The 15,518-nt window shown below is 38.1% G+C and overlaps 1 protein-coding gene and 2 pseudogenes across 26 annotated transcripts in view; 2 read left to right on the top strand and 1 right to left on the bottom strand.

Annotated features, from left to right (window-relative positions):
- The window catches only part of LOC137210251 (UDP-N-acetylglucosamine--peptide N-acetylglucosaminyltransferase 110 kDa subunit pseudogene), a 632,586-nt pseudogene that overhangs the window by 275,894 nt on the left and 341,174 nt on the right, over positions 1 to 15,518 (top strand).
- The window catches only part of LOC137210238 (UDP-N-acetylglucosamine--peptide N-acetylglucosaminyltransferase 110 kDa subunit-like), a 111,670-nt gene that overhangs the window by 57,756 nt on the left and 38,396 nt on the right, over positions 1 to 15,518 (bottom strand). For 4 of the 26 annotated variants that reach the window (XR_010936404.1, XR_010936396.1, XR_010936394.1 and 1 more), the window contains 2 exons: positions 7,060 to 7,725; positions 6,408 to 6,534 (listed from right to left, as the gene is read on the bottom strand). The exons of 18 other annotated variants lie outside the window; for them this stretch is intronic. The gene's annotated coding sequence lies outside the window, so the exon portion shown is untranslated. Of the gene's footprint in view, positions 1 to 6,407; positions 6,535 to 7,059; positions 7,726 to 8,125; positions 9,487 to 14,451; positions 14,818 to 15,518 lie in introns of those variants that run through there. 4 more of the 26 variants (XR_010936398.1, XR_010936397.1, XR_010936395.1 and 1 more) reach the window with 3 other exon arrangements.
- LOC137210240 (centrosomal protein of 78 kDa pseudogene) lies at positions 7,467 to 8,128 on the top strand (annotated as a pseudogene).

Here is a 15,518-nt window from a genome sequence, read left to right as displayed (position 1 = left end):
AGCCTGCAAGCCACAACTACCGAGCCCATGTGCCACAACTACTGAAGCCTGCGTGCCTAGATCCTGTGCTCCACGACAAGAGAAGCCACTGCAATGAAGAGTAGCCTCTGCTCGCCGCAACTAGAGAAAACCTGCACGCAGCAACAAAGACCCAACACAGCCAAAAATAAATAATAATTTAAAAATAATAAAAAATAACAATAGTTGACGTAAACGTCATACAAAAGGAAATCCAAACAGCCAGTAAACAGAGAAAAGTGTACGACTTCATTAAGTAATAAGAGAAAAGTGAGTCAAAACCAATGAAACTACATGCCAATCAGTTTGACAAATACATAAATAAAGTGTGGTAGTATCAGGTATTGTAGACCTGGAGTACTATGGGAATCTTCTACCCTGTTTATACTGGAGTATAAATCGACACAACTACTTTGGAAAGCATTTAGCACTCTCCATCAACTGAAGGTATATAAATAGCCTGTGAGCCAGCAGCCCTCACCCCCGCCCTGTGTAAATGCATCAGAATAACCAGTACAGCAGGATTCCTGTCCATGATTTGCATTAGCACAAACTGAAAACAAACCAAATGTCTATTAAGAGTCAAAAATTAAATAAATTTTGTGTATTCGTACAGTGGGAAAACTATCCAGCAATAAAATTGAATGCACTAGAGCTACAGGCAGCAATGTGGGTGAATTTTTTAAACCAATGTTGAGAGAAAGAAATAAGATAGAAAAGACTTCATATACTATGATCCTCTACATAAAGGTAGATGTTGACAAAACTAAACTCTTTTGTTAGGGATGAATGCAGGTTAAAGGAAATGATTGTCAAGAAGTGAGGATGGTGTTTAACCTGAAAGAGGAAAGGAGATTGTGATGAGAAAAGGATATGGGGGGGCGGTTTTGAGATGCTGACAAGTATCAATACTTTCAGATTCGAGTAGTGGTTATGTAAGTATTCTTTTTTTATTTGTCACATTGACAGTTTTGTCCTGAGCACTTCTCAGTACACATTATCGTATTTTACAATTAAAAACCTGAGTAAAGAATCGGTCGCTTCTTGACTGCTGGATGTGGGAGTGGGATGAGACTATTTCATTTTAAGCCCTTCACTACTGCTTGCGTTCACATGTTCATTCATTCAGCCTTAACTGAACATACGCTGTGTACCAAGCACTCTTCTAATTTTATATGTGTTTTAACTCATGTAATCCTCACAAGAGCTCTGTGATGTGGGAGCTTATCTCCATTTTATAGATGAGGAAGTTGAGGCCTAGAGTTATAGAACTTGTCCAAGGTTATATAGCTAATGGGTAGTGCCAGGCCCATTTGCCTCAGAGTCTGAATTTTTACAATACAATCTAAAAGAGAAATTTAATTACTAATTATAAGCAAAAAAATTGCACATTAAAGAAGATGACAAGTTTTCATCTGTCCAGTTAGAGAAAAGCACACAGTCTGTCTTTCACACACGTACATCTTGTATTGGCAGGGATTTTCCTTATTAAGCAATTATTTATTGACCGTCTACGTTGTGCTAGGCACAGGTGCTGGGAATAAACACTTAATAAAATACACCCCCTATCTTCAGATAACTTGCACTCTAAGTGAGGAAATAAGCCAACAGTTATAGTAGAGGTTATATACCAAGTGATACATCGCTGATGGATGGCAGTATAAAATCTCAGACATCTTTTGGAAAGAAGTTTGGAGATAGGTATCTCAGAGCCTTAAAAATGTTCATTTGCTTTGACGTGAAACTCATTTTTATGGATTTATTGCAAGAACGTTATTCTCAATATGGAAAAAAACCTTCATGCATAAAAACGGTTATTTTGTCTGATAATATTGAAAAGTTGGAAAGAATTTAAATGTGTAAAATGGTTAACCAGTAAACCCACTCAGTGGAATATTTTGTAGCCCACACAAAAAAATCAAGGTTATGAATCCCCTGATTATATGAGAAATGATTGATTTCAATGTTAAATGGAGAAAAGGTGAACATAAAATTTGATATCCAATACGATGGGAGCTTTGTCCCAGAAAAATCACCCTAGCCGGTGTACAGAAGGGAGGAAGGAGAGCAGATGACAGGAAGGAAAATTATTCCAAAGCCTTATCATTAGTCTTACTTAAGTAATAGAATATCAAGCAATTTTACTTTCTAACTTTTTTGGTTCCATATTTCCATGTAAGGGACATGAATTATGAATACTTTGTAGTAAGAGGACACAGTTTTTCACAAAAATTTAATACTGTGTACTAATTCCCTCCATTAGAGGGAGAAACTATTCCATGTAATTGCACTTTGATGTGCTATTTAGAACCAGTCAGGATGTTTTACTCTACTTTCCTCTGACTGTGGTGAGGGTTTTTTTGTTTGTTTGATTATTTGTTTAGAATTTCTTTAAAATCGGTTTTGAAGATTTATTGAACCATTATATTGAAAGTAGAGGAATTTTGCAATTTTTTCCCCTTTTTCCCCATTGAAAACTTGGCTGGCTTTAGTAATGAAACATTAAAGAATTTGAAGTTCTTAGACTGTCAGTTTTTTAAACATGATCTGAATATAAAAATATATGTTCGTTGAGCAAATTTTTGAAAACAATGAACAACTCATTGAAGGAAATAAAAGGCACCTCTGCATGTACACACACCTAATCTGCTCTTTTGTCTTAAAGAAGTATCAAAAATATTTTGCCATGTCACTAAATACTCTTCTACATCAGAGAATTTGATTAAGCTTATGCACCGTCTCCCAGGAAAAACGCACAGATACATTATGAATGTAGAACTCCTGAAGCCCATTCATTAACTCTGGTTGACACCTGTTGTCATTCTTTTCTTAGTGGCTTCATAGCGCATTCCTTCAGACGGTGAGCTGTTTTTGTTTAAACCAGTCCCAATTTGGAGGCTCTTAGCTTTCTTCTAGGGTTTGGTTATAAACAATCTTATGACATCATGTTGGTAGATAAATCTTTGCCCACATCTTTGATTTCCTTAGGGTAAACTCCTGATGTAGGATTGTTGTTAGGTACCAAGAGCTACTCTCCAGAAAGTGATACCAGTTCCTCTCCCAATGATGGCATATAATAGAGTTCCTCATTCTTTAAGTGATTGTTCAGAGCAGTTAAAAGGTATAAATATACCGTACTGTTTTCATAAGTATAGGCATTCTGATTGTTTATCGCTGCATAAGAAACCACCCCGAAACAGTGGCCTAAAACAATGACAGTCATTTATTTTGTTCACGAACCTGGAGGTTGAGTAGAATATTAATTCTTTTACTACACTCTTACTGACTGAAAACAGTACCTATTTGACTAGCTCACAGTTCTGCAGGTCAGAAGTCCAGGCACAGCGTGACCGGGTTTCCTGCTCAGATACACACGGGAACATGTGAGTTCCCTCCTGAGAGTGTTAAAGCACGTGAAATTTAAGTGTAAGACATTGAGCCCCAAACGTTGGATGTTCACCATAGTTTGTGTGGGTCACAGAGCTGAAATCAAGATGTCAGTCAGGCTGTGTTAGCATCCAGAGGCTCTGGGAAAGAATGCCTCCAGGCTTCTTCGGCTTGTTGGCATAATTCAGATTCTGCAGTTGCAGGACAGAGGTCCCCATTTCCTTGCTGGCTGTCAGTCGGGGGACAGTCTCAGCTCCTAGAGGCCTCTCGCTTGCCTTCCCTGCTGCAGCATTTGACTTCTTCAGAGCCAGCAATGGAGAGTCTCCCTCTTGTCCCTTTTGTACTTCAATTCAGGAAGAGTTCAGGTCCTTTTCATGGGGTGCCTGAGTAGGCCATATCCACCTAGAATAATCTCCCTATCTTAAAAAAATCAACTGATTTTGAACCTTAATTCCATCTGCAAAATCCCTTCACTACAGCACCTAGATTTAGAGTTTGATTGGATAAGTGGAAGGTTTGTGTACTTCAGTAAGTAGGAGTCTTAGGGGCTCTGTTAGAATTCTGCCTATTGCAAGCAGTGTCCCCACTTCACGGACCAAAGTGTCTTAGTTCCTAAAACTCCTAGTAGAGTTTATCAGTGTTCATTTTATTTCAGTGACCTTGGTGAATGGGAAGACTACCGCCTCTGTGAGCAGGAATGGCACCCAGCTTCCTGAGTCCACGGTGTGGCTCTGCTACTTAGTGGTGTGACCTTGGCTGTGCTGCTCTACTTACTCTACTTCTCTGCCTCTGTTTCCCTCATCTGTAAAATAACATGGAGTTAGTGATCGTAGGGTTTTTTGTTTTATAAATTTATTTTATTTATTTATCTTGGGCCGCGTTGGGTCTTCGTTGCTGCTCGGGGGCTTTCTCCAGTTGCGTCGAGCCGGGGGCTACTCTTCGTTGCGGCGCGATGGCTTCCCTTATTGTGGAGCACAGGCTCTAGCGCGCAGGCTTCAGTAGTTGTGGCACGTGGGTTCTAGAGCATAGGCTCAGTAGTCGTGGCACACGGGCTTAGTTGCTCCGCGGCATGTGGGTTCTTCCCGGCCTAGGGCTCAAACCTGTGTCCCCTGCACTGGCAGGCGGATTCTTAACCACTGTGCCAGCAGGGAAGCCCCCTCTTAGTGTTTTGATGATTAGATTATTTGATACCCAGGGAACTCCAGGAACAGTGCTTGACTGTAAATTGCTTTAAAAGTGATTACTTTTTAAAAACATGCTTTTGAATCTGCAGTTATGCAATTCAGGTATGTTAAGCATGTTCATTAATAGGACTTCCTGCTATAAAGAGACCCACAAATAAAAATAGAATTTTTCTTTCTTGGTCTTCTTATTTCTGACTTGCTATGTTATACGCATATGCCTTTTATGATGGGCTGCCACAAATTTATGTTGGAAAAAGTGGAATTTAAATAAATCTTTACTATGCTAATTTGATAGATTTTGATAATTCATTTCACGAGCATGGTATGATATTACCAGTAGCAGACTAAAATCTGAGTTCACTTCTGGCTCTGCCCCTAAATCCTGATGAGACCAATAGCTGGAAAGGCTTTTGGATATTATACTACGAATTACTTATAACATTTACTCTGTTTGTTTAGGAAAACCTGGAGGAGTGCCTAAAGCAGTTAAAGGAGGAAAGAGTAATAAGACTGAAGGCTGATAAATGAGTCAATGAAGTAAACAATTTCTTATACTTTTGGGAGTGTTTTGGTTTTATTTTGATTTGATTTTAATCCATATACACATAGCTTGTAAACTTTAAAACTGTAATATGTTGCAAATTGGTTGTATCATATGGACTTTTGCATTTACTGGTATTTAGTGATCATATGATCTATATTCCAGAAAGCATGTTTTTAAAAATGTGAAAATCTCGTTGTGTGTGTGTGTGTGTGTGTGTGTGTGTGTGCGCGCGCGCGTGCGTGCTTTATGACATTAGCTTATGTTCTGTTCATGATTCTTTGATTCAAGAAAGCACTTTTTGTGCATATACTATATATACAGTAGCATAAAAGACATGATGAGACTCTCCTGGCAATGAATTAGGAAAGTGAATCATTTAAATAAATTTAAGATATTGGAAAACTTCTAAGAATGCAATGAAAGATAAAAATATATACTATAAGAATTACATTAGGTAATGTGCATGAAAGCAGGGCATAATCTAAAAAGTTGTATCTAAATATACTTTATCAGAGGTTGAGTGTAGGCAGGAATTTTTCAAAGTGCATCCACTGGATTGGCGGACACTCATTCAATAAATGGTGAGCACCTGCTTATATAAGGCAAAAGGGGCATCATGAACGTAACAGCCTTTCTGAGAAATACTGGAGTTGAGCTTATAGGGGGTTTTAAGTGCATAGGTGATGAGCGGAAGGGGAAGAGTGCACGGGAGTGAATATTTTGAAGGAGCCAAAGAAAACATTGGTGATCGTACATTTAATAAATTGGGTTGGGTATAATTTAGGACTTTTAAACGTAAGCATTAGATATTTTGCTCACTAAAGTTAATTCTTAACATTCAGCAGAGTTGTAATATGTTTTGTTCAGATCAGATTCTATAATTCACTTTCTAATTTAAGGGAAACTTAAAGCAGGCAATTTTCTAATGTGGAATGAGGCTCCATTTTGAATTTAACCAGTTAGAAATGTGATCTTTTGTGAAAGAGACTGGAGAAGAAAGAAATGTGAAGAAATGTGAAAGAAACTGGAGGAAAGGTGGTAAAGAAGTGTGGGAATGGAGGTGTGACTGGCAGTGGACGGGGTGCGTGGTACATGTTGAAGCTGCTAGTGAGATAGTGGGATGTTTCCTAGAGGATGAATCTAGAAAGGGCTGAGAATTTGGGGGAGAGAGAGGCTTATAGTGTGGAGTAGGATGTTGGCTTTTAAAATTTTATAAGTATTTCATGATTGTAGGTCTGGGGAAATCTAAACTGCTCTTCTGTGATTATAATAACCTTTGTCTTTTCTCCTTTCCTCCTCTCTGGTCCAGGCTTGGGCAGCTAGCCACAATGGCTGGTATAGATCAGTCAGATTTTCATTTACTAGGTCGTCCCCAGATGAATTCTACTGTTAGTAGTCCACCTAAAGAAAAAAAGAAGGCACTTGAAGAAGAAAAATCAGAATCAAAGCAGAGTGCCCCAGGACCAACGCAAAATCTCCAAGTAAGTGGAGAGGACAGCACTTAAGGATTCTAAGAGTGATTAGCAAAAAGGAAATGACCAAGTCAGAGAGAAAATAATAATGGTCAGTCTCTAATAGTTCACATGCTCGGGAGCTAGAAGATTCTGGAGTCCTCTCCAAATCTGAGATTAGTAAATGTGGGCCCGTTTCATGATACTGTATTGTTGTACATAAGAAAACTGGAAGTTCTTTAGAAAATGTATGAGTTAAAGCAAACTCTCCTTAATGAAGAAAGAAAACATTACAGAAAATATTCCAAATTTTAAATTGTATAAATGTCTGTTCTATTCATATTTTATCTAGGTTTCTATTTGTATGCAGTCAGCTTAATAATGAAGGAACACTAATGGAGGTACACGTACTAATATAATTTTTAAAATAAGTAATCTTGACATAGCTGATACGTAAGATATTATAGTGACTCACCTGGTCATGGGAATGGGAGGGGAAACCTGTCAGCTTTTCCTCCAGCCTCACTTGGAGCCCCCTTCGCCCAGCTCAGCCAATCTCAGACTGGTCTTGGGAACTGACAGCTTGAGAACACAGTCTGGTCACAAACTATATTATATACTGTTTACATGTGCCTGGAGGATAGCAAAGAAATTCATTTTCTTACAGAGTAGGGTTTTATTTTTAGTGAGGGAAAGGAAATGGGTAATAACTACCCCAGTCACCAAAGTCTGAAAATGTAGCGGACACAGCCTTGGATATAGCTAGGTTAAGCTGAGAATCACTTGGCAGGATATAATTAGAGAAAAAGTGGCTCTGAAATCTTCTGAAGAATCAATTGACTGTGTTAATAATAAGATCACAGAGTAACATTGAAGTTTTGAACTCTACTTTTTAATGGTTGGCTTTGTTCATCACTGAATTTTTGTCTTGTCTTTTGTCTTTCCCTCCAGTTTCAGAAAATTACAGGTGATGCTGGGATTCCTTTGCCTCTCGACTCCTTCCATGTTCCAGTCTCTACTCAGGAGGCCTTAGAAACTTCCAAAGACAACCTGGGGGTCGCAGTCACAGAGCAGCGGCAGGAGTCTTTTGAAGATTTCATTGCTAGAACATGTTCTCCTTCAGCAGACGTCATTTCTGGAACTGGAAGTCAAAGAAAAGAAGAGGAATTACCTAGAAATAGCAGGTCTTCTTCAGAGAAAATGACCAGAGCATAATATACCAAAAACTACTCTGCTAAGAAACAACCTGGGAAGGACCTGCATTCCTGCTCTGACTCACCTGTAAAGCAGAAAAGCAAAGGAATTGGGCAAAATAATTCTTTGCTTAATGAACCAATTAGAAGTGAGTCTTCGAAAAAACACATTTCTGTTAAGAAAGAGTACAATAGAGACTGTTTCTTCAAAGACAACTAAAAGTAAACTCAGTCTACTAGAACATTCTGAAAGTGATACTCTTGGATCTGATTGTGAATTTCCAGAAAGCATCCATATTCCATCACACCTAACATAGGTCTAAATCTTTTAAAATCTTTTAAAATTATGTTTTTGCATTCAAATTTTAATAAATTACTTACGTTTTTATTATAGCATATGGTGTTTTAAAGTACTTGACTGGAAGCCATTAGAGAAAGATTTATCTATACTTTTTTATTATAATGAAAGTTTTGGTGTATTTTTCCTTGTGACAGTTTGCACCATTCATTCAGCTAGTGTTTACTAAGGGCTTCATATGTACAGTACTTTTCTGGGTGCTATTGCTTTCAGCAGTGAACAAAATAAAGCTTTTACTCTCCTGGAACTAACACTCTGTGGTGGGAGAAAACATAAACAACAAAACAGGGTAAGGGGTAAAAAAGAGATGGGAATAATAAATAGAATAGTTTTACCATTTGGTTAACTGTCAAACTATTATAAATCGTATGGCCAGAAGCCATTGACATATTTTAATTCACAATAACCAGAGAGCATCAAACAATTTACCAAGGCACTTAACCGTGTTTATGGATTACGGCAACACTATGAGGTAGGGAACTATTACCATCCCCATTTATAGATGAGGAGACATTATGTGAGTTGCCCAGAATTACACAGCTGTAAGTGAGTGAGAAGCTGGGATGTGACCAGAACCCATGCTCTTTATTTTTAATGTATGGACTTTATTATGTTTCATTTGTTTCTGATTTATGTGATTTTTTTAAAGATTTTTTTTGATGTCGACTATTTTTAAAGTCTTTACGGAATTTGTTACAGTATTGCTTCTGTTTTATGTTTTGGTTTTTTGGCCGCAAGGCATGTGGGATCTTAGCTCCCCATCTAGGGATCGAACCCTCACCCCCTCCATTGGAAGGCGAAGTCTTAACCACCGGACCACTAGGGAAGTCCCCCTTCTGTAGTGATTTTTATGGCAGTTTTTTAAAATTTATTTTTTATTGACGTATAGTAGAATTACAGTGTTGTGTTAATTACTGCTGCACAGAAAAGTGACTCAGTTATACATTTATATACATTCTTTTTCACATTCTTTTCCATTACGGCTTACCACAGGATATTGAATATAGTTCCCTGTGCTATACAGTAGGACCTTTTTGGGTTTTTTTAAATACATCCACTTTTTTAAAAATGTATTTATTTTATTTTTGGCTGTGTTGGGTCTTCATTGCTACACGCAGGCTTTCTGTAGTTGCGGTGAGCGGGGGCTACTCTTCTATGTGCTGTGCAGGCTTCTCATTGTGGTGGCTTCTCTTGTTGCAGAGCACGGGCTCTAGGTGCATGGAGTTCAGTAGTTGTGGCACACAGGCTTCAGTAGTTGTGACTCGCAGGCTCTAGACTGCAGGCTCAGTAGTTGTGGCAAAATAGTCAATAATTTAATACTGAACGGAGAATTAAGGACTCTAGAGCTAACCTTTGGAGAAAAGTAAGAACACAAAAGATAAGATTTGGAACACTCATTATTCCTGTTTTCATATAACAGGGTTTCTTGTCATCCAACTATTCGTTACCTACATCCTAATTTTAAGGTGTCTATAGATTCCAGCCCTTCTAAGTCAGCAAACTGCTCATCCTGTTTCAGAAAATTACTCACAGATGGATTCATAACATAAACATAATACCGTATAATAGAAATAAAATTCAAATCAACTTTAAAGTGAAATTCTGAATTTTAAAGATATAATATCATGAAGCCATTGTAAATAATACCAGAGATCTGCTGGGTTAAACATACAAAGCCACTGATAAATGAGGATGTGCAGTTAACAATTTAAAGACGAGATACAATAGAAGTAAAAGAAAAAACAATTGAGTATCAAATAATTAAGAGAAGGCCTTGGAAAACTGTTGAATTTTTACCAGAATTAGCCTGTTTGAGCTGCTAACATTGAACATGCAGTGAAGGACAGTTTACTGTCCCATAAACCAGTTTTGCTGAAATAATCACTCGAAACAGAATGTAATTCTTTTTTTTAATTGTAGCACTTGTGCTTAATTAAAATTTAACCTAAATTTTACTGGCTATAAGAGAAAATATACTGGATTCGTTTATATAATAACATATTTTGACATAAATTTCAAATGAAAATTATTTTCAAATGTATTTTCAATTACTCTTCAATCACTATTTACAGATGATTTTAAGTATATGGATTTTTTTTTTCATGTACAAATCATCCTTGAAAAATAAGGATTCTTTTACTTGAGTAGGACTTATCTTAATCCAGAGATCAGATCTAGGTCCAATAGACAAAATTTTAAAACTTAAAATTTTCTAAGAGTAAAAGGCACTTAAAAAGTTAAAACCTCCTAACAGACCAGCATTCCGACTACAGAATCAGCTGATTTATGGGTAGTGAGCATTTTGTTATCAAAATACTCATTCACAGCTAGTGAGCCTATAGCATGGATACATGGTAGATTTCTGTACCAGAAATTGGATGAGCTTGTGTGTGGATCTCCTTCCAAATGCTAAGATTTCAAGGGCTTAACTGAGACCAGAACAGCATTTTCCAAAGTTGCTAGAAACAAAGAGTCCTTTAAAATGTTCCACTGACAAAGGGTTGTAGAGCCAAATAAAGTTTAAAAACACTTCAGACCAAACTCTACTTAACAGTGAAATTCACAGAGCACATTATAGCTCATTCCACATCTCAAAAGTCCTCCAGTCACGAAACATGTTTAAATTTCCTGAACCCAGGATTTCTCAAGTTTATTTTACTACAAAATCCTTTTTCTTACTTTTTTTTCTTTTTTGTTGACTTCACATTCACTAATGTCCCATGGGAGCATAGGTGATATTCAAAATATTTAACAAACTTCAAGTGAAGGCACTAAACAATCAGAAGGCTGTCTGACTAATTAGAATGACCATAAAACTAGTGTTCTTTGGATCACTATTTAGAGGAAAAATCTGGTTTAAAACTGAGATCTTAATTGATAATCTAATGCCATCAATCTGCAAAGTTGCCTTAATTAGTAGGGTTTTTTTTTCTTATTTTTGGTTACAGTTGCTGGACTTAAAATATAGCTAATATAATGTAAATCATTTCAAACAGGTCAAATGTATGATGTCACATGTTCTCTAGCATCAAATCCATTTCACTAAGTCTAAAATAATCTCTTTCAAGAGACACAATATTTTTTTAACCCTGGAAGGTTCGGTTCTAACCTTAAAATAACTTAAAGACACTTTTCAAAACTAAACTAAAAATTGAAAAAATAAGTAGAAAAAGGGAAGAGCTAAAGTAAGAGACATTTTCACTGGCCATTCAAAAAATTCTCTTCTTAAATCTGATTTTTAAAAATTAATAGAAAAGACTGGCAATTAACTTATTTTCCCTGGTGACTACTGCCTGTTTGGGGTGATACAAACATTTACCTAGATAACTGTGCTTTAGGAGTAATAAGAATTATATTTTTGGTCTCTGTCCCAGTTTCTGCCACAGAGTTTCTAAAACCCTTGGGATTTCCTAAGTGATGAGATGATAATGGTGCCTTTTGTTATGTTAACAAGGTGATCTTTGCAAAGCACCTAAGGATGGGAGCAGGCAGCCTGTGGAGCCAACCTTGTGATTAGAGGTTGGAACTTTCAGTCCCACCCCCTTGACCTCAGGGCACGGAAGAGCCAGTCAAGACTGAGCTCAATCGCCTATGGCCAATGAGTTATTCAGTCACGCCTGTGTACTGAAGCCTCCATAAACCCCCAAGGACAGGGTTCAGGGAGCTTCCCAGTTGGTGAGCACATGGAGATTTGGGGAGAGCGGGCTCCATGCTTTCTCCCCATACCTCGTCCTATACATGTTTTCTATCTGGCTGTTGCTGAGTTTTATCATTTTATAATACACCGGTTAATCTAGTTAATAGAATATTTCTGTGAGTTCTATGAGTCACTTGAGCAAATTAATTAAAGCTAAGAAGGGGGTCGTTGGAACCTCTGACCTGTGGTACAAGTGTCAGAAGCACAGGTGTAACATATACTTGGTGACTGACACCTGAAGTGTGTGTGTGCATTCCTGCTGGACTGAGCCCTTAACATGTGAGATCTGATGCTATCTACAGGTAGATAGTGCCAGAATTGAGTTGAATTATAGGACACCCAGCCGTTTGAGCACTGCTACGCTCTCTCAGTGGAAATGGGGTGCTCAGGACCACTTAATGCTTTCCAGGCTCTGGCTTCTGTGAATTCATGACAACAGTAACCTCTGAAACATACACATGTACCTCTGCCACAAAAAACTTCTGATAGACACATAAGAAATTAATAAAAGTTGCTAAGAAAGGGCGTAAGGGACCTAACATTGGTTGGATGAGGGGCAAAAATATTCCAGAAGGAATTACTACTACTATTTATCTTTTGATAGTGTGTGATTTTTAAATATGTGATCTCATTAGATTTTCCAAATACAAATAAACAAGATAATTATCATTTGTTGAAAAAAAGGCTGAAGAAAATGTAGTTTTATATACTTCAGAAAAAAGAAAATTGAGGGAGGATTTGATTATAGTGTTCAGTAGGCCAAGAAATGTGAAAAAAGAAAGAATGACTATAAAGGGGCCAGAAAAATGATTTAGGATACAAGACCTTAGGAGACACTTTCTGATAAGCAGAGCAGTAACTCTTGCCCATTTCCTTTGTTTTTGGCCAGGAATGGTTAAAGGCTCCTGTGAGACGGCTACAAGGGGACTAGTGTCCACATCAAGTGGATAGCTTAGATTCTGATACCAACTACTGGAAATTATCCAGGGCCCAGGAAGGAAGTACTGGTAAGCTGCAGTTGCCAGCACGGTGCTTGGTAGATGTAAATATTTGTGGGTCTGCTAAATTAACGGTAAGACTATAATTCATAATATCTTGCACACAAACTAGATTGGTAAGTTTTCAGTGGATGACTTTATTACCATTCAGAACTCAGTTAGATGGAACAGTACTCCTCAATGATTGAGAACTCAATCTTCCTCAATCTTCATGTATCACCATCTGCAAACATTGCTGTCTCTCACAGATTACCTGCCTTTAGCTATGGATGAGATAGTGAGATGCATTCCATTCTCCTCTTCCTGGACACACAGAACAATGACCTTTTCTAACCTCCCTTGGAGCCAGGCAGAGGTCAAGTTTTTGCATTCTTGTTGAAAGGGTATGGGTCTACCACTTTCAGGCCTGGCCAGGAGATATTATGCATGGTTGCCCATGTTCCCTTCTGCTGTAGTTTAGGTAGTCATGCATTTAAGACAACACCTCAAGGTGGAGGGGGCATGGGTTCCTGATTCACTACTTGAAAGCAATCTGCTAAGAATGAACCACCTAATTCACACTGGTCTCTGACAAGAGAAATAAACATTTATTAAGTTAAGACACTTGGCTTTCAGGAGTGTTTGTTAGACTACCTAGCATCAATTACCTTGAGTAATTCATTGCTAAATTGGTACACTGGTAATAACCACGGACTAGTGATGAGTCTACTTAATTCCAATCCTCTCCATTTCCCATTGCTGATTTACTCTATACTCACCAGAAATTATTTTTCATAGGACTTCCTGATGACCATGTCAGTCTAGAATTATCCATAGTACCTCTATGTCTATCTCTTCCTCCAATTCAACTTCCCAGTAAGGGACCTGGCATTACCCCTCTGTGTAGATACAACCATGGAGGATCAGGTCCTAACGAGATCGTATCTAGAAGGGCCCTGTTCTGCAAGGTTTATGGTTTATTTTGCTATACCTTGGATTCATATGTTGGTTTAAAATAAAGTGACATGATTTTTGAAGGTTGAAGCTGAGTGGCTGAACCAAATTTCTATAATCAAGGTAACATATATTTTCCCACTGAGTCTGTACTAGGTCATTTCTTAAAAATTATTTTTTCTATCCTATGAATCTATATGTTTACATAAGCATTAGCTATTATTCCAACGTCTATGTTATGGACGGAAAATAGGATTCTTCTCGTGTCCCAACTCAAATCAAACAGTAAAGCATTGTTTACATTATACAAGGTTTACATTGCACAGGACTGTTTATATTCTACAAGGATCCTGAGGTCACATCTAGACCCAATGGGAAAAAATGTCATAATAGATTAGTAAGGACTGTAATGAAGATGGAAGGGGAAAGTGGTGGCTTATGTGCTAGGCATTTATTTCCCCAACTGAGGTCATTTCCTTGTCATGTATCACAACGCTACTGTAGTTGCTCATGTGCTGCAATCCACTGCCCACCCATCCACCCATCTAACATTTTTGAGGACTTAATCTGTGCCAAGGACTCTACTCTCTGCCTGAAAGGCAAGTGAAAAAATACAACCCAGGTCTTTCCTGAAAGAGCACATAAAGGAAGACTGATCTCTGAATAGTAAGTGACACAAGATAATGGCTGAATGGGTGGTTTCTTTTATTGCGCACTTGCAGGATAGAAAGCAGAGAGAAAAATAGCTCTAAAGAGTTGGGCAGTTATATTATCATTGATTTTCGAGTGACCACCAATTAAAGGGCATGCTTAGCAGCTAGAAATGAGGACCTCATTAGATGACTACAAGAGCCAGACACTTTCAAAACTTTCCCGTAAACTCGCAGTTCCATTTTCATTTCATGAAGAGACAGCTTGGGAAGTCGGAGGTCACACTCTTGTATGTCCACAACAGGGATGATTTAAGGCCCCGGTAAGCTCCTGCTGAGCTGCCACCTAAGGTCATACGACTGTGAATCATGGCGGGATATAATGACTTGGGCAACATTCTTTCCTGCAAATACGTACAAGATGGATGGTGATTAGTATTGAAGTATAACATATGGTGCCGATCATGAATTTAAATTCCCTCAGTAATGGAGGAGAAACAATTAGCAAAGGGCATTCTTGACTTCGTTGAGCAGCAATGCCTCTCTGACTCCTGAGACACTCATTTTCAGCAGTCAGGCCACAAGATGTGTCTTCAATTTCTGCAAAATCTAGTTCTAGCTAGATTTTGGGAACTAATGGGAACATGATCTTAATGGATGTCTCATGTTTCTCATGCAGTGTGGCTGTGGAAGTTTATGGGATGGAGTCAACAAAAAAGACAGGTCCTTTTTAACAGCATTCTTTATATCTGTTCAATCTTGTCACTACCATCGTGTCCTACTAAAAGGACGTTTCAGGGACTGTGTGAGGCCTGGTACAGTGCGTTTTTATAGTCAGAGTGGGTCAGCGGATGGAGAATCACATGAGAGAAAACAAGAGGATGAGGTGCTATTCCTGGCTCCGGCTTCACCTCAGAGAATGACCTTGGCAGAAGCTCTTAACCTCACTTTGAATCTTTGAACCTCTGTTTTCTCATCTGTGAAATGAGGAAAGAACATCTGCCCCTTTGCTCCCTCTCAGGATTCTTGGAGGATTAAACAGATCAGGGCTATAACCTGAAGTACAGTGAACTCATGAGGAAAAAAATTAGACATCACTTAACTA

This window comes from Pseudorca crassidens, chromosome 17, assembly GCF_039906515.1.
Source record: "Pseudorca crassidens isolate mPseCra1 chromosome 17, mPseCra1.hap1, whole genome shotgun sequence".
Lineage (NCBI taxonomy): Eukaryota > Metazoa > Chordata > Mammalia > Artiodactyla > Delphinidae > Pseudorca > Pseudorca crassidens.
This window is presented reverse-complemented; position numbering and strand designations above follow the sequence as displayed.